This window comes from Sphaerodactylus townsendi, linkage group LG08 (assembly GCF_021028975.2).
Source record: "Sphaerodactylus townsendi isolate TG3544 linkage group LG08, MPM_Stown_v2.3, whole genome shotgun sequence".
Lineage (NCBI taxonomy): Eukaryota > Metazoa > Chordata > Lepidosauria > Squamata > Sphaerodactylidae > Sphaerodactylus > Sphaerodactylus townsendi.
The window spans coordinates 110251442-110271154 of NC_059432.1; the positions used below are offsets into that span (position 1 = coordinate 110251442).

The 19713-nt window shown below is 46.7% G+C and overlaps 1 pseudogene; it reads left to right on the top strand.

The window, feature by feature from the left end:
- The window catches only part of LOC125438533, a 30379-nt pseudogene that overhangs the window by 3431 nt on the left and 7235 nt on the right, over positions 1–19713 (top strand).

Here is a 19713-nt window from a genome sequence, read left to right on the forward strand (position 1 = left end):
TTATGGTTTATCTATTAGAATTAGCTTTATGGTTTTATCACTGCTTTTAAAATGTTTTAATTATCCTACATTGTTATTCCTATGTTGTACACCGCCCAGAGCCCCTCGGGGATGGGGCGGTATAAAAGCTTAAGGAAATAATAATAATAATAAAAAGAAAATGGACCCTCCATGCTCCCCTGTGTGTGTGTGTGGGTAAAATGCCACAGCTGACTTATGGCAACCCAGTAGGATTTTCAAAGCATAAGAACATAAGAACATAAGAACAAGCCAGCTGGATCAGACCAGAGTCCATCTAGTCCAGCTCTCTGCTACTCGCAGTGGCCCACCAGGTGCCTTTGGGAGCTCACGTGCAGGATGTGAAAGCAATGGCCTTCTGCGGCTGCTGCTCCCGAGCACCTGGTCTGCTAAGGCATTTGCAATCTCAGTTCAAGGAGGATCAAGATTGGGAGCCATCGACTTCTCCTCCATAAATCTGTCCAAGCCCCTTTTAAAGCTATCCAGGTTAGTGGCCATCACTACCTCCTGTGGCAGCATATTCCAAACACCAATCACACGTTGCGTGAAGAAGTGTTTCCTTTTATTAGTCCTAATTCTTCCCCCCAGCATTTTTAATGGATGCCCCCTGGTTCTAGTAAAAGCAAGAGACATTCAGGCCCCTTCCGCACATACAGAATAACACACTTTCAATCCACTTTCACAATTGTTTGCACATCCACATAGTAAAATCCAGCTTCGAAGTAAACTGAAAGTAGATTGAAAGTGCATTTTTCTGCATGTGCGGAAGGGGCCGCAGAGGTGGTTTGCCATTGCCTGTCTCTGAATAACAGTCCTGGTATTCCTTGGTGGTCTTCCATCCCTAACCTGGGGCGACCTTTATGCCCTTACTGTTGCTAAAAGCCTTCGATTACAACTTCGGAGAGATAAATGTTCACCTCCACTAATCCAGCAGTCTGAGAATCATGCAACTGTTATCAACAGTTCCACGCAGGACACGTAGACAATTGTGCCTGCCGTACGTCAACATGTTGACCTTTTGTAGATACTCATCTGTATATCTTTCTGCATGGCAAGGAGCAGCGGAGGTGGGGAAGTTGCAATTTTTAAAAGTTTGAAAAAGAAAAGAAAAAAAAGACCAGGATCTTTTGCTTGAGGGTTGTTGTTGTGTTTAAATACCCATGCTTGTTGGTATTTCCTCACAGGTAGCTAAATCCTACGGGAACATTTACACTTTGTGGTTTGGTCGGACCCCTGTGGTTTTATTAAATGGATTCCAAGCAGTGAAGGATGGTCTCACCACACACCCAGAAGACGTTGCAGGCCGCCCGCTATCCCCCTTCTTCCTAGCTATGGCCAATAACAAGGGTAAGATGGTCCTTATTGCAACTTTGGATATTTGTTCTTATCGGTAGATACAGAGGTGGGATCCAGCAGGTTCTCACCAGTTCCCAAGAGTGGGTTACTAATTATTTGTGTGTGCCGAGAGGGGGTTACTAATTGGGTCTGCTTTTCCGTTAGAAACTCCATTAGGTCCAAAAATCATAAAGTCCTGTTGTTTCCTATGTGGCTGGTTAGCAAAGGTAGAAAACGGGATCATTCTCCCTGTTGTTGGGCTGTTTTAAAAACATGTTTTAGAAATATGGTAAAGTTCCTTGTTTAAGGAAAGTATCCTTCTTTTGATTTCTAGAAACAAAATTAAGTATTTGAAAGTATTAAGTATTTGACAGGCAGTCAATTAGAGGAGAAGTAGTTGTTTCTGTTGGCAGCAGATGATAGGACTTGCTATAATGAGCTTAAATTATGGACAGAAAGATACCAGCTGGAAATTAGAAACTTTTTTTTACAGTAAGAGTTTTTTACAGTAACAGAGAAATTATTAATGCCCTGCCCCCAGAATGCCCGGGCACGCCCCCGTCGTTCCCCGCCCAGCCCCATTGGCGCTACACCACTTTTTGAATCCCACCACCAAGGGAACCTGTTAATAAAATTTTTGGATCCCACCACTCGGTAGATAGCTTTTATTGTGTAGGGCTAAAGGCCATTACCATTACAACACGCAAAAGGAAACGTAGGGAAACTGCAGGAAAAGAAAGAACAGTAGAAAGTAAAAAAACCCCACATAAATACACATTAAAAAAACACGTAGGCATGGTTCACAACAAAGTTACTTGGCAAATTATTAAAGAACTTGGGCTGACCCTGGCTAATTGGATTGCGAAATAATAGCAACAAGAATTAAAAAGGGGAATTTAGCTAATCCAGAATCAGAATGAATGGCTTAATGTTGGTTTTCTCTCCTCATATGCTGAGAGTACTCTATCTGTATGAGATACTGGTTCCTTCCTCCCTCCCTCCCTCCCTCCCTCCCCCCTCCTTCCTTCCTTCCTTCCTTCCTTCCTTCCTTCCTTCCTTCCTTCCTTCCTTCCTTCCTTCCTTCCTTCCTTCCTTCCTTCCTTCCTTCCTTCCCTTCTTCCCTCCTTCCTCCCTCCTTCCTTCCTTCCTTCCTCCTTCCTTCCTTCCTTCCTTCCTTCCTTCCTTCCTCCCCTCCTTCCTTCCTTCCCTTCCTTCCTTCCCTCCCTCCCTCCCTCCCTCCCCTCCTTCCCTCCTTCCCTCCCTCCCTCCCTCCCTCCCTCCTTCCTTCCCTCCCTCCCTCCCTCCTTCCTTCCTTCCCTCCCTCCCTCCTTCCCTTCCCTCCCTCCCTCCTTCCCTCCTTCCCTCCTTCCCTCCTTCCTCCCTCCCTCCCTCCCTCCCTCCCTCAATATATTTTTTAAAAAACCACATTTTCAATGGTTTCAGGTATTTTGCTGGCAACCGGCAGCACGTGGAGGCATCAGAGACGGTTTTCACTGATGGCTCTGAAAAGTCTGGGCTTGGGGAAGACCAGCCTCGAATACCAGATCCAAGAGGAAGCCGGTTATCTGGTGAAGAACTTTGCCAATGCCAAAGGTACCGCTGAAGAAAGGCGAACCTCTCTTTATCTTCCTATCCATAAATCTGTCTTTTCCTGTTTATTACCCAGGAAAAAAGCCTTTAGTACCAGATGATGGTATTGCTCAACTAGGTGAGATTTAAGACCACAAAGAGACCTGTATTATATTCATGTGCCAACTAAGGCTCATTCCGCACCTGCAGAATAATGCACTTTCAAACTGCTTTTGGCGCTCTTTGAACCTGTGCGGAATAGCAAAATCCACTTGCAAACAGTTGTGAAAGTGGTTTGAAAACGCATTATTTTGCGTGTGCGGAAGGGGCCTAAGTGAAATTGACAGAGGCAGTGCCTCAGAAAAAGATTTTTTTTCTTTCCATTATTTAATGTTTTATTATTAGTTTGCAACAAGGAGGGGTGTGTGTGTGTGTGTGTGTGTGTGTTCTGTAATATTCAATGGCACAGAGTTCTGGGGAGACTCTCTTGGGTCCTGGTAGGGGAATTGATAGCCACTGACACAATCCTATATATGAGTACTGGCGCCTTTTCCCTTCATTTTTTTCCACAGAAAATTTACCAATAATACAAAGTCTCCCCCGTCCCTTGCCACCAAAACCCCAAACTCAGCCTAACAACTTATTCCGAGCCTTAATTAAAGATCAATAACAGTTTAAGCGTAAGGTTCAAGTAATTAATTTGGATCTAAGAGACCCAGATTCAAATATCCAATCAGCCGGGAAGCAGAGGTGGGATCCAGCAGGTTCTCTCAGGTTCCCGAGAGTAGGTTACTAATTCTTTGTGTGTGCCGGTGAGGGGTTACCTAATACAGGAAGTGATTCTTGCCCACGTGATTTTTGCCTTAGTGACGCCCCTCCTCTCAGCAGTAGCGCGCAGAACTGGAAGCAGTCCAGCAGGAGGAATGCCTGCGCCTGCGTGCATTCGTTTCCCACCCAAGGACCGGCACAGCGGCTGCGTCCTTGCCACAGCCCCGCCCAGGAATGCCCCGCTCCCGGAATGCCCGGCCACGCCCCCGTCGTGCCCCGCCGAGCCCCATTGGCGCTACGCCACAGTTTGAATCCCACCACCATGGGAACCTGTTACTAAAATTTTTGGATCCCACCACTGCCGAGAAGTCCTTTGACTAATCTTCGAAGGGCTATTGTGAAGGTAATAGGAAGGTGCGCTGTTCTGAGCCCCTTGAAGGAAAGGTAGAATCAAAATGAAGGAAGGAAGAGAAAGAAGGCAGTCAGAAACATCTGAAACCTCTGCCTGGATTCATGGAATGAAAGGCGGAAGTGGTAGTTGCCAGTTGGGCACACGTGAAGCTGAAGCACACGTGAGCAGCTGTGGCGTAGTGGCTAAGAGCAGTGGCTAAGAGCAGGTGCACTCTGATCTGGAGGAACCAGGTTTGATTCCTGAGCTGTGGAGGCTTATCTGGGGGATTCAGATTAGCCTGTGCACTCCCACACACACCAGCTGGGTGACCTTGGGCTAGTCACAGCTTCTCGGAGCTCTCTCAGCCCCATCTACCTCACAAGGTGTTTGTTGTGAGGGGGGAAGGGCAAGGAGATTGTAAGCCCCTTTGAGTTTCCTGCAGGAGAGAAAGGGGGGATATAAATCCAAACTCCTCCCCCTCCCCCTTAGGACCTCAGGGCAGACCTGCCAAGCAGACATTCTTCCACTGAGCCACACCCCCTCTTGCTCACCTAGCTTGCTTTCCCTGCCCTGACCCAGAAAGAAAGAAGGGAGGAACAGCAGTCAATTGCTAGCTCCTCTATCTCCACTGGGCTGGGCACCACCTAACTTGTGGGACGGTGGCTGGCTTCTTGCCCAACTGGGCCCATGGGCATATCCAAGTGCAGCATGGAAGGTCTAGTGGAGAAGTGGGTGCCAGGCTAGTGGGTGGGTTAAGTCATCAAAAGAACATAAGAACAAGCCAGCTGGATCAGACCAGAGTCCATCTAGTCCAGCACTCTGCTACTCGCAGTGGCCCACCAGGTGCCTTTGGGAGCTCACCTGCAGGAGGTGAAAGCAAGGGCCTTCTGCGGCTGTTGCTCCCAACCTGGTCTGCTAAGACATTTGCAATCTCAGATCAAGGAGGATCAAGATTGGTAGCCATAAATCGACTTCTCCTCCATAAATCTGTCCAAGCCCCTTTCAAAGCCATCCAGGTTAGTGGCCATCACCACCTCCTGTGGCAGCATATTCCAAACACCAATCACACGTTGCGTGAAGAAGTGTTTCCTTGTATTAGTCCTAATTCTTCCCCCCAGCATTTTCAATGAATGCCTCCCTGGTTCTAGTATTGTGAGAAAGAGAGAAAAATTTCTCTCTGTCCACATTTTCTACCCCATGCATAATTTTATAGACTTCAATCATATCCCCCCTCAACCGTCTTCTCTCCAAACGAAAGAGTCCCAAACGCTGCAGCCTCTACTCATAGGGAAGGTGCTCCAGTCCCTCAATCATCCTCGTTGCCCTTCTCTGCACTTTTTCTATCTCTTCGATCTCCTTTTTGAGATGTGGCGACCAGAACTGAACACAGTACTCCAAGTGCGGTCGCACCACTGCTTTATATAAGGGCATCACAATCCTTGCAGTTTTATTATCAACTCCTTTCCTAATTATCCCCAGCATAGAGTTTTCTAAAAAGCCTTTAGACTGGCCCCCCACCAGTTTCACCTGCAAGAGCGACCTGTTTGCGAAGCACAGAGCCTTTAGCCACAACACCTGCTAGCCCTTACCTGCTGGAAGCCATAGGATTTATATTCAAACTTGGTGGGAGCCTTAAAGCCTTTAGACTGGCCCCCCACCAGTTTCACCTGCAAGAGCGACCTGTTTGCGAAGCACAGAGCCTTTAGCCACAACACCTGCTAGCCCTTACCTGCTGGAAGCCATAGGATTTATATTCAAACTTGGTGGGAGCCTTAAAGCCTTTAGACTGGCCCCCCACCAGTTTCACCTGCAAGAAGGCGACCTGTTTTGCGGCCTAATTTAGAGCCTTTAGCCACCACAAAGCAACCTGCTAGCCCTTGCCTTGCTGGGAAGCCATAGGATTCTATAATTGCAGAAGCTTGGTGGGAGCCTTAAAGCCTTTAGACTGGCCCCCCACCAGTTTCACCTGCAAGAGCGACCTGTTTGCGAAGCACAGAGCCTTTAGCCACAACACCTGCTAGCCCTTACCTGCTGGAAGCCATAGGATTTATATTCAAACTTGGTGGGAGCCTTACAAACGAAAACTTTAGTTCAGCGTAACATCCCAGGCCTTGGCTATTAAACCTAGTTATAGCTGTGAAGCTGTGAATTATAGCTGTGAATTATAGCTGTGAATTAGAAGAGGATTATAGCTGTGAATTAGAAGAGGATTCCAAAATGACTTGTATTCTACATCCTGCCAAGAAGAAGAAGAAGAAGAGTAGTTTGGATTTATATCCCCCCTTTCTCTCCCAAGATGGTATTCCCAGGGCCTACATAACCGCGACCCTCTTCCCGACTTGCACATGCAGCAAGTAGAGTCTCCCCAACTATTTATTTTCAAGTTTCAGTCTAAGTACATGGAGGATTTTTTTGCTCTCCAGGACATAGGAACATAAGGAGCTGTGGTGTTGTGGGTTTTCTGGGTTGCATGGCTGTGTTCCAGTAGCATTTTCTCCTGATGCTGGGTGCTGTGTGGTTTCCGGGCTGTATGGCCGTGTTCTAGCAGCATTCTCTCCTGGCCGTTAGCGCCCTTAAAATGCTGTGGCTGGCATCTTTCAGAGGGATGCCAGCCACAGATGCAGGCTAAACGCCAGGAAAATAAATGCTGTTAGAACTTGGCCATACAGCTTCCCCACAGCACTAAATATGATTCTGGCAGTGAAAGCCTTCGACAATAAGACATTTTTTCTCCTGATGTTTAAACACCTGCATCTTGTGGCTGGCCTCTTCAGAGGATCTCCTCTGAAGAGGCCAGCCAAACAGCTCTAGCAGGCTAAACGCCAGGAGAGAGGGCATGCTACTGGAGTTTCACGGCCATACAACCCAGAAAACCCACAACACCCTGGTGATTCTGGCCGTGATAGGCTTTGACAATATAAGGAGCTATATTATACTGCATCAGATTACTGGTTCTTCAAAGTTAGCACTGCCTGCTCAAATTGGGAGTGGCTCTCCGAGGTCTCGGGTGGAGGTCACCCACTATCTGATCTTTTTAACGGGAGATGCGGGGGTTGAACCCAGCAACTTCGGGATGATGAGCAGACGCTCTAACTACTGGGCCACAGCATTGCGTTCCAATGTGATTTCTGCATCTGCATGTCGATTTCAGCATGACTCTCAATGTGCCAAGAGTGAGTCCGGCGACTGGAGCAAGAGATAATGGATCTCTTTTTGCAAATGAGCTGATGGATCTCAAATAAGATATCACCTCTGGGTTCTTCTTACCGCAATTAGGAGGGAATTTTGCTGTCAAAATGTCACTCCGTGATCTCGGTTCTCAGAGACAACCTTGTGACATTGCACAATATGGGCCGTGCAGATGGGAGTGGAACTTATTTTAATTGTTTCCCTGACTCAAGGGAACTTGGGAGGATGGTTCTGTGAGAGAGAAGGTTAAATTATCCCTTCCAACAAATTCTGAGCTTCATTCTTAAACTACAACCCCCTTTTCAGAGAGTCATGAAAAATGCGGCTTATGTTTAAAAAGCTCTGCTGTCCCTGTACTAACAGAGAGGCTTTCCGCACTGACAGAGTTGTACCGGTTTCTATCTAGGTTCACCCTCGAGGTGTATCCACACTACAACTGAGCTCTCAGCGTTGTTTTGTCTCAGTTCCCCTCGTAGAACTGCGACATCCCCTGTCACAGTTATATGAACTGCACCTTTCTGCTGGAACAACAAGGCCTCGATGCAGCTTGAAGCTTCAAAGTCGCGGATGCATCGAAAATGACACCTCATCCGTTCAACCAATCAGGAGCCAGCTTTTGTGGCATGCGCGGGAAATGGGAGAGTCGTAGGCGGGTGCAATGTAACTGTAAACTGTAAAAAAAGAACATCCCGCTTTCCCCATGAGTAACACAAGCTCCAATAATCCACGATCAGTGAGGAAGCGAAACAGGCACCAAGATGATCCCGCCCACTTAGTTTCCAGGGGGGCCAAAGTAAGTTGCTGTGCAGACAGCCTGGAATCACCCCCCACTGAAGGGAACCGAGTCGACCTTAGCTCCCTTCTGTAGTGCGGAAAGCCCCCTTGTGAATTTTGCATTGTATTGGCTAAGTGTAACCTCTTTCTGTGGGTTCTGTGGGGCAGTACTTGGAAGGAGTTGCAAAGAACGAAGTTTAAACAAAACAGTTTACTAGAGATTTCTTTCTCTAAGGATCTCACTGCATGAAGGAGAGCAACATATTGACCTTCTTTTAATTCACTACTGCACTCTATGTTCCTTATTTTGAGGGCTGTTAACAATGCTTCATCCCAGCATCCCCTAAAGAATTGTTCCTGAACATAGAACTTAAGCTCTTCATCAGCAATCCCTCCTTCTTCTAATATTTTCATAGCCAGAGCATGCAACCGATTTAAATATGCTGATGGGGGTTCATTAATGTGCTGATATGTCTCATAAAACTTAGCTTTCAATTCAGAAACTGAGACAATATTGCCAAGTCCAATTCTTCTTTGCTGGGGGTTGGTTTTGAAGACTTCAGAGGCTTGGTGAACGGGATTCAAGGTGTTGAAGGTTCCCAGAAAACTCTCAGCATTTGCATACACAAAAAGAAACCCTGAAACAATAAACTCCAACATTTACAACATAGCAAAAATAAACAACTACCTTCCCAGTAGTTCCCAACATGTATTGCAGTTTACCTTAACAAGGTATTAGGGGCTTATACAACCCAAGGTCCGAGTCTGGAAGCCTCGTCTCCTCCAAACTACATGAGGTCTGCTGCAGCCTCTTGCTGCTTTGAGTCTCCACCCCTTTCTGGGTCAACCCATTCTGAGCATGGGGGTTACATAAGCACGAGATACTGGCCATTTCCATACAAGTCACTGAAAACATTTGCAAAACATTTACTTGTCCTCGTTTGTCTGCACTCACCCCTTCAAAATGCTCCCTGGCCGCCATTTTGTGATTTTCTCATTTTATTTTGTCTTCTCTGTAAATTCGTAGCTTCAATGCTTCAAAGCCAATGCTCGCGATTCTTAACCATTATTTCATGTCTTTGTGGCTTTAGAAGATAATGCGCCCAGCCCTGAGCAAGGAAACAAACAGGCGAGATGATGGCATGAGCTCAGAAAATGGAACCAAGGAGGAAGTCCGGGGTCTGCAGAGAGGCTTGTAAAACATTTTAAAGAGATATGTACAAGCAAGTGAAAACATTTTGAAAACGTTTTCACAAAAAGAATTGCGAAGGAACCAGGACACATATAAAACATTTTGAGGCTGGAAGTAAAACATCTTGAACTAAAAAAAACTCCTCGTGATGAAACTCCTCCGTGGGAGGACCACATTTTAATTTCCTGCCTCAAAACGTTTTATTTTGATAGTGCAGAAAGGGCCGTATTATATTGTTAGACTCGAGTCCAGTCGCAGCTCAGAGACGCACAAAATCTTCAGGGTGTGAGTTTTTGAGAGTTAAAGCTGCCTCCAGATACTTGATGATACTTGTCTTCAGATACTTGAGATGTCAGATACTTGATGAAGGGGAACTTTGACTGGCAAAATCTCACGTCCTGAAAATCTGGCTGGACTCTGATGTGTTGCTTGACTTGAATTTAGCCACTCTACCTCACACTAACATGGCTCCCCTCTGAAACTATGTTCATGGATATAACACCATAAGAACATGGATATAAGAACATAAGAACTAGCCTGCTGGATCAGACCAGAGTCCATCTAGTCCAGCACTCTGCTACTCGCAGTGGCCCACCAGGTGCCTTTGGGAGCTCACATTTAGGAGGTGAAAGCAATGGCCTTCTGCTGCTGCTGCTCCTGAGCACCCTGGTCTGCTTTTGCAACCTGGGAGATCAAGGAGGATCAAGGTGAGTAGCCATCAACTGGAAGCTTCTCACTCCATAAACTGGCCGTCAAGCCCTTTTTCAAAGCTATCCAGGTCGAGTGGCCATCATCACCTCCTGTGGCAGCATATTCCAAACACCAATCACACATTGTGTGAAGAAGTGTTTCCTTTTATTAGTCCTAATTCTTCCCCCCAGCATTTTCAATGAATGCCCCCTGGTTCTATGGTATGTCCACTCATTTGACTGAATGTGATGGCATATTGTCAGAGGCGTAGTAAGGGAAAATGGCGCCTGGGGTAACACCTCCTCCAGGTGCCCTCAGGTGCCCCCACCCCCAGTGCCCCCACAGCCCCCCTGCAGCCCACTTACCTTAGCTGGCAGAGGAGGGAGGCGGGCCTGTGAGGTGGGGGGGGTGGCAGCAGCCGGCATCGAGTCGCGGGCTGCAGCAACTTTGCAAGCCGTGGGCCGGGCCGGGAGTCTACTCCGGGTGCCTGCCCGCGACTGCCGCAGCGCCTAACATCGGCAGCTGTCAGCCCGTCCCCCCTCGGGTGAGAGGCTGTGCCTGCCTCTTTCGAGGGACGTCCGGCGGACCCATGGCTTTCAAAGTTACCACAACCCAGCACCAGGGGTGTAACGAGGCAAACTGGAGCCCTGGGCAAAACCTGAGTTGGATGCCCCCCAAAGGCGGCCACCCCACCACTGCGACCAAAAAAATTTTTTTTGCACCAGGTTACATTGTGGTACCTGCAGAAGTGCATTTTTAGACATATCACTGCACCAAAGAATTTCAGCATATCATCAGGAGACTGATCCTATGCTACCCCCCCCCAAGTTTGTAGTGCAGTTTGGTTCGGGGGGGGACAAATTATGGACCACCTCAAAAGGGCATGACCCACCTCCTTAGCTCCCATTGGAAAGAGATGGGGGGATGGGGCACCCGCCTTTGAGTGTCCGCCAACTTTAGCCCCTGAACCAATTAAACTTCACCTAGCTGTCAAAGTGCCATCAGAGACAGTCTACAGATGATCACGCTGAAAATACAGTGCTTTCTGGTGCATTTCAGGACAGGTAGGAACCTGCAGGCTCTCAGATGTTCAGGAACTATCAATTCCCATCAGCCCTACCAGCATGGCCAATTGGCCATGCTGGTGAAACTGATGGAAATTATGGTCCAGGTTTATCCTGAACATCTGAGAAACGCAAGTTCCCCATGAACCCCTGCGCTAGACTAAAAACTGCGCCCCCTGCAGGCCATAAACGGAAACCACTAAAAATACCCCAAAACAAACCCTGCATTTTTGGAGCCCCACACAAGGTGATGCCCTGGGCAGCTGCCCACCTTGCCCAGTGGGCATTACTCCCCTGTCCAGCACCAGCTACTGTGCCCCCCCCCCCATTGGAGGCAGTGCAGGCTTGCGTGCCCGCCAGAGGGGCATGTACAGGCTTCTGGCCCTTAACCATGGCTTGATCATGTTGGGGGCTCAATTTTGATCAAATAGGTGGTGCCCAGGGACATGTGACCTGTGACAGATACGCCCCTGCATATTGTATAATTGTGTCCCTCAGAAACTGAGCGCTGAATCGGGGATGATCAAGTTCTTCCAAAGTGATACTAGATATAATTGCTCGCTTCCATAATGGTTGTCCTCCCATGCCTCAAGTCAACCAGCCTCTGTCTCAGCTCTTCCCCTTCAGGCAAAGCCTGTTCCTCTGCCGATCCCTCCTGTGATTTTGGGCATTCCCCTCTATCAGCCCATCCCCATATAAGGCCCGGCAGCCTGTAAAGCTTTGCAGCAGTGGCGTAGGAGGTTCAGAGCTCGTGTATCTAATCTGGAGGAACCGGGTTTGATTCCCAGCTCTGCCACCTGAGCTGTGGAGGCTTATCTGGGGGATTCAGATTAGCCTGTGCACTCCCACATACGCCAGCTGGGTGACCTTGGGCTACTCACAGCTTCTGGGAGCTCTCTCAGCCCCACCCACCTCACAGGGTGTTTGTTGTGAGGGGGAAGAGCGGGCAAGAAGATTGTAAGCCCTTTGAGGAGTCTCCTACAGGAGAGAAAGGGGGGATATAAATCCAAACTCCTCCTCCTCCTCCTCCTCCTCCTCCTCCTCTTCTTCTTCTTCTTCTTCTTCTTCTTCTTCTTCTTCTTCTTCTTCTTCTTCTTCTTCTTCTTCTTCTTCTTCTTCTTCTTCTTCTTCTTCTTCTTCTTTCAAGCTTGGCTTGCCTTCTTGCCAAATATGTTTCATTAAGCTAAAACTGGACTCACTGACTTCCCATTTCAGGAAAGCCCCATGAGATCGCCGTTACGCCCTGACTCTTGCCGTCTCAAACGTCATCTGCGCCGTTGTGTTTGGCCATCGCTTCTCCAATGACGACAAGACCTTTCATCACCTGCTGGAAGCTATGGAATGCATATTCAAGTTTGGAGGGAGTCTCTATCATCATGTAATCGTTTCACCTTTTCCCTTTTCGTTTTCCCCTGAAAACTGCAGAACTGATTTGCAAAGGGTTGAAGGAAGAAAGGAACAGCAATGTTGGGTACCACGTTCGTGGGTGGGAATGCAGAGGCATCGTGGCATCTGTCCAGCCATGCCAGTCCAAAGACTTAACAGCGCTTAAATCAGAGGTGGGATCCAGCAGGTGGGATCCAGCAGTTCCCGAGAGTGGGTTACTAATTATCTGTGTGTGCCGAGAGGGGGTTACTAATTGGGTCTGCTTTTCCGTTAAAGAAATTCCATTAGGTCCAAAAAAATCATAAAGTCACTGCTGTTGTTTCCTATGTGGCTGGATTAGCGAAGGTAAGTAAAACAGGATAATTCTCACATTGGGCTGTTTTAAAACATGTTTTAGAAATATGGGTCAAGTTCCTTGTTTTAAGGAAAGTCTCCTTCTTTTGATTTCTAGAAACAGAATTAAGAGTATTTGAAAGTATTAAGTATTTGACAGGCAGTCAATTAGGAGGAGAAGTGGATTCTTTCTGTTGGCAGCAGACGATAGGGACTTGCTATAATGAAGGTTTAAATTATATGGACAGAAATATACCAGCGGCTGGAAATTAGGAAACTTTTTTTTTTTTTTACAGTAAAGGGAGTTTTTTACAGTAACAGAGAAAGTATTAATACCCGCCCCCCCAGAGTGCCATGCGCCACGTCGTGTCTCCGCCCAGCCCACCTCATTGAGCTTCATGCCATATTGCTTGAATCCCACCACCCTGGGAGCCTGTTGCTAAAATTTTTGGATCCCACCACTGGTTTAAGTCTTTGGAAAAGGGGACCAGCATTTTTCTATTCATTCCATCCTTCTTCTGCAGACCTTCAATTTGTCTCAGAAGCAATTTCTGAGTTCCTGTTGATGCCCAGGTACGACGTTTTGAAGGGCTTCAGTGGACTGAAACAAAAAGAGGAACTTGGACTCTGTGGAGTTCATGGATGGTTAGATGTAAATCCAACTTACCTCCTGGGATGCAAAGCACGGAATTCTACTGATTTCACTTCCTGCATTTAAAACCATCATCCTACACGCACTTTTTGTGGTGGAAAGCCAGGTTGGGAAATTCCTAGTGATTTGGGGATGGAGATTGGGGAGGCCTCAGTGGGGTACAAAGCCATAGATCCCCCCCTCCAAAACTGCAATTTTCTCCAGGGGAGCTCCTCTCTGTAGACTGGAGATGAGCTGTAACTTCAGGGGATCCCCAAGTCCCACCTATTTGTGTATTGTTTTGATTTTGTTAATGGACTTACAATATTTCATAGTCCTTGCAATGCTACACTGTTAGCTCCCTGGAATCCAAGGAAATAGGGTGTGATATAAATATTCAAGGCAACTGCTTAACCAACTAATGGCCATACTGAGAACTTGAGCTGTGGTGGAGGCTTATCTGGTGAACCAGATTAGTTTGTACACTCCAATACATGCCAGCTGGGTGACCTTAGGCTAGCCTAATGGTGGGATCCAAAAATTTTAGTAACAGATTCCCATGGTGGTGGGATTCAAACAGTGCAAGTAAGCTCAATGGGCTGAAGAACATGTGAGTCGTGGCCATTGCGCATTCCAGAGGCGGGGGCATTAATAGCACCTACTCTGTTACTGTAAACAAACTCTTACTGTAAAAAAAAAAGTTCCTCAATTTCCAGCTGGTATCTTTCTGTCCATAATTTAAACTCATTCTAGCAAGAATCCTGCATCGTCTACCGCCAAGCAGAAAACAACTACTATCTCACTCTAATTGACTGCAACTGTCAAATACTTAATACTTTCTCTTTACATACTCGCTTAATTTTGTTTCTAGAAATCAAAAGAAGGAGACTTTCCTTAAACAAGGAACTTTACCTTGTTTTAAAACAGCCTAACAGTGAGAATTATCCCGCTTTTCTACCTTCTCGTAGCCAGCTCACATAGGAAACTAACGGGACTCTTATGATTTTTTGGGACCCTAATGGAATTTCCTATGAGCGGAAAAGCGACTCCAATTAAGTAACCTCCTCTCGGCACTACACAGATAATTGAGTCACTTATCTCTGGGAACTGGTGAGAACTCTTATCTGGATCCCACCTCTGGAAGCTAGTCACAGTTCTTCTCAGGAGCTCTCTCAGTCCCACCCCCCCTCACCCTGTGGTTTATTGGGGGGAGGGAAGAAGGGAGAGGAGATTGTAAGCCCCTTTGAGTCTCCTTGCAGGAGAGAAAGGGGGGTATAAATCCAAACTCTTCTTCTTCTTCTTTGGCGTATGTCTTTTGCAGCTTTACGATGTCTTTCCTTGGTTGATGCGCCGCTTGCCGGGACCTCACAAGAAGGCGCTGGCCTGCTGCAGGGAGGTGTCCTCTTTCATAAGGAAGGAGATCAGCAGCCACCGGGACAGAGGCGCTTCAGATGAGCCGCAAGACTTCATTAACCATTACCTGGATCAAATCGAGAAGGTCATTATAGCCAGCGGTGGGGTCCAAAAATTTTAGTAACAGCTTCCCATGGTGGTGGGATTCACCCGGTATGGCTGTGTATGTAGCACCATATTAAGGGCTGGAAGCGAGGAATGCAGATAGAGGCGTGGCTGGGCATTTTTGAAGGCGTGGGAGGCATTCCTGGGTGGGCCTGTGGCAAGGGCGGCAGTCCGGCCTGCACAGTCGCCAGGTGGGAAAGCGAATGCCCGCGCATGGCGCCCAGGCTGCCACGCCGCGCCGGTGCACCTCCTGCTAGACTGCTTCAAGTTCTCGCGGCGCTTCTACTGCTGAGCAGAGGAAGGCGTAAACTAAGCTCGTAAAAATCCGCGTGGCAAAATCACTAACAAGTAACCCCCTCTCGGCACACACGAATAATTAGTAACCTACTCTCGGGAACCTGTGAGAACCTGCTGGATCCCACCTCTGATTATAGCGTTATACGAAAACCGGACAATATTGGCTGTTTTATTTCCTAAGTCCCTCTCCTAATAATTCACAGCGTGGAATTTTACAGCTGGAAGTACACCCTTGGAAATACATTTATTTCTATTGATTTATTTCATTACATTTTTATACCGCCCTCCCCCAAGGGGCTCAGGGCGGTGTCCGACATTGAGCATAAAGCAATTAAAACAATCAAAACAATACAGTCATTAATACTTAATTAAAAGAGTATAATACCTTACCATGACAGATGGCTGCAACTCCCCCCCTTTCTTGTACCCACAGGAGGCCAGATTTTATTATGGTGGCGGCCGATCTTACCCCGGCTGGCCAAATGCCTGGCGGAACAGGCCCGTTTTACAGGCCCTGCGGAAACTCTGTATGTCCTGATCTCACCCGGGAGCCTGTTCCACCAAGTAGGGGCCAGGCCTGTAAAAGCCCTGGCCCTTGTAGAGGCCAGCCGGATCACCTTGGGGCCAGGGATCACCAGGAGGTCCGTCTCCGATGAGCGGAGGGGCCTGGAAGGGCGATATATGGAGAGACGGTCCCTCAGATATGCAGGGCCAAGGCTATATAACAGGCTATTTTTCCCCTTTGTGTTGTCCTGCAGAGCAAAGGCGAGCCAAAACCAGCTTATGATGAACGCAACATGATCCAGTGTATTTTTGACCTGTTTTTGGGTGGCACAGAGACGTCCAGCACCACGCTCTACTGGGCATTGCTCTATATGGTGGCTTACCCTGATGTCCAAGGTGAGTCGAGGGCCCTTTCCGCACAAATCTCTGAAAACGTTTCTAAAACGTTTTCAATTCTTCCCTTTCGTTCGCACTCGCCCCCTTGAAACAATTCCTGACTGCCATTGACAAGGTGGAATAGGTCCAGAGGAAGGCAACCAAAATGCTCAGAGGTCTGGATTCCATGCCCTATGCTAGGTATGTTTAGTCTGGAGAAGAGAAGGTTAAGGGGTGACATGATAGCTAAGTTTAGATATTTGAAGAGATGGCATGTTGGTGAGGGAGCAAGCTTGTTCCTACGGCTCCAGAGACTAGGACATGGAGTCATGGGTTCAATGTGCAGGAAGAGATTCCACCTTAACATTAGGAAGAACTTCCTGACGATAAGGGCTGTTGGACAGTGGAATACGCTGGCTCAGAGGGTGGTGGAGTCTTCTTCTTTGGAAGTTTTTCAACAGAGACTGGATGCCGTCTCTCAGGAGTGCTTTGATTGTATGCTCCTGCATGGCAGTGGGTTGGCCTTGTGGTCTCTTCCAACTCTATGATTCTGTATAAATGAAGTAAAGAATCTAACAAATATTTGATATTGACTAACTGGATGTCATAGTGATTAAGAGCCGTGGACTCTAATCTGGAGAACTGGGCTGATTCATTCATTCATTCATTCATTCATTCATTCATTCATTCATTCATTCATTCATTCATTCATTCATTCATTCATTCATTCATTCATTCATTCATTCATTTATTTATTTATTTATTTATTTATTTATTTATTTATTTATTTATTTATTTATTTAAATGTATAGACCGCCCAATCCCCAAGGGGCTCTGAGCGGTGCACAACATCATCTATGTACAATATATAACAAGGGTCACAATAGTGACCATATGTATTAAAATTTGTTAAAACCATTAAAACCATGTAAACAGCGGTCAAAAACAGTAACAATAAAAATGGTGTCCCACAATCCAATTCCTTTAAAAACCACCCCAAAAAGAAGGGAGCAGCTAAACTCCTCCCTAAAAATAGCAATAGATATGCAAGAGCAGATTGTAAAAATAGGGAGCAAGAGAGCCAAAGAGCAAAGCAAAGAAGGGGGGGGGGGCGGAGCTCAGCGACTGGACACTCCAAAGGCCCGGAGGAACAACTCAGTCTTACAGGCCCTGCGAAATTCACCAAGGTCCCGCAGGGCCCAGACAGCTGGAGGAAGAGTGTTCCACCAGGCCGGGGCCAGGGCCGTAAAGGCGCTGGCCCGTGTGGAGGCCAGCCGCATCATTGAGGGGCCAGGAACCATCAGCAAATTGGCCTCTGCCGACCGCAGAGGCCGAGTAGGGACATATGGAGTAATGCGGTCTCTCAGGATTCCCCACTCCTGCACACGACAGGCAGACTCTAATTTTGAGAACTGGATTTGTTTCCCTGCTCCTACACCTGAAGCCTGCTGGGTGACCTTGGGCCAGTCACAGTTCTCTCCGAACTCTCTCAGTCCCATCTACCTCACAGAATGCCGATTGTGGGGAGTAGAAGAGTTTGTTTTTAAGGGGATCATCTTACATTCAAGCTCACCTTTCTTTTAGTTAAATATGGTATTCTCTGAGTTCTGGCATCAGCCTTTTGTAATTCTGTCCCTGGATAATCTGTCCTCAGCCAAAGTCCAGAAAGAGATAGATGCCGCAGTACCGCCCTGCCAAAGGATATGCTATGAGGATCGCAAGAACTTGCCCTACACAAATGCTGTGATTCACGAGGTCCAGCGCTTCAGCAACATTATCTCAATCGGAGTACCCCGGTTGTGTGTGAAAGACACAATGATTCGGCAGTTTCCCATTAAAAGGGTAAGCACATCAGTTTTCTACAGAACCCTTTTTAATATTGGAAGATGGTTGTAAGTACATCTGGGACCTGCCGTTCCTCCCTCTTGGGGAGAGGATTTTGAATATGGACGCCATTTATATTTATTATTGTATTTTTATTGTATTTTATTGTATTTATAAGATTTAGCTTTTACTGTTTTATCACTGCTTTTAAAGATTTAGCCATTTTATGTTATATTATGTTTGTTGTTGTACACCGCCCGGAGCCCCTTGGGGATGGTATAAAAATCTAATAAATAAATAAATAAATAAAAATATAGAGTCGGGTTAGCTCAATAATGAGACAGAGGCAATTGCTTATAGAAAAATGGTTTCGTTACAAAATAAAAGGGAAGGGTAACTTGGAAAAACAAAACAGGAAACATCTATCTGATCAGCCAGCTCCTTCATGGAGCTTATTGGTTGTCTATTACATGGCTAACAAAAAAAAATGCTACTGAACACACGAAAGACACAATGATGTAACAGTTTCCCTTTAGAAGGGCAAGCAAATCACTTTTCTACAGAACCCTTTTTAATATTGACAAATAAAGCTCAAATTTCTTTTTCTTTTCTTTACAAATGTTCATACCCCCAAATCTTGTTGCTCTCTGAGATGCTACTGGAATCCAATCTAGCCGTTGTGCTATACCAGGGGTAGGGAACCTGCGGCTCTCCAGATGTTCAGGAACTACAATTCCCATCAGCCTCTGTCAGCATGGCCAATTGGCCATGCTGAAGGTGAACTGATGGAAGAATATGATTCTGAACATGCTGGAAAACACGCAGGATTCTAGGCTGAAACCGCGATTCTATACTCTACCAACAGTGGCGTGAGGAGGTTAAGAGCTCGTGTATCTAATCTGGAGGAACCGGGGTTTGATTCCCAGCTCTGCCGCCCTGAGCTGTGGAGGCTTATCTGGGGGATTCAGATTAGCCTGTACACTCCCACACACGCCAGCTGGGTGACCTTGGGCTAGTCACAGCTTCTCGGAGCTCTCTCAGCCCCACCTACCTCACAGGGTGTTTGTTGAGAGGGGGGAAGGGCCAGGAGATTGTAAGCCCCTTTGAGTCTCCTTACAGGAGGGAAAGGGGGGATATAAATCCTCGTCTTCTTCTTCTTCTTCTTCTTCTTCTTCTTCTTCTTCTTCTTCTTCTTCTTCTTCTTCTTCTTCTTCTTCTTCTTCTTCTTCTTCTTCTTCTTCTTCTTCTTCTTCTTCTTCTTCTTCTTCTTCTTCTTCTTCTTAACCAGCAAGGCTTTCCTCTTCAAAAGGGCTACAATGCTCTCCTCAGACTGCTACACCTAATCCCAGATAATTTGTAATTGAAATCACAACCCCCGTCTTTGGAACAACCAATATTTACTTTCTTATACTGCAGAATCTACCAGCCTGTTTCCCCTTATTTTTAACTGGCTGCCAACCTGTGTTCTTGCATCATGGCTGGCAAATTTCCCCAGAAACTTGTGATGAAGAAGAATCCAACAATGAATTGTCTACCGGGCTCACTCCTTCCCATATGTTTGTTGGCAAGATAGCAAGGAAAGGTGTTCCTTTGCAGAAGCCGAGTTGATTCTTCTTCACCCTGGCTTCATAACCATTGAAGATTTAAATGATGCTCGAGCATCAAATACACCTCTGAAGATGCCGGCCACAGATGCCGGCAAAACGTTAAGAACAAGATCTACCAGACCACGACCACACAGCCCGGAAAACCCACAGCAACCAATAATTTCATCTGTATTCCCCTGCGATTTTTCTTGGTGGAGTTATGATTTTTTTAACTTTTATTCCAGTGGTGGGATCCAAAATTTTTAGTA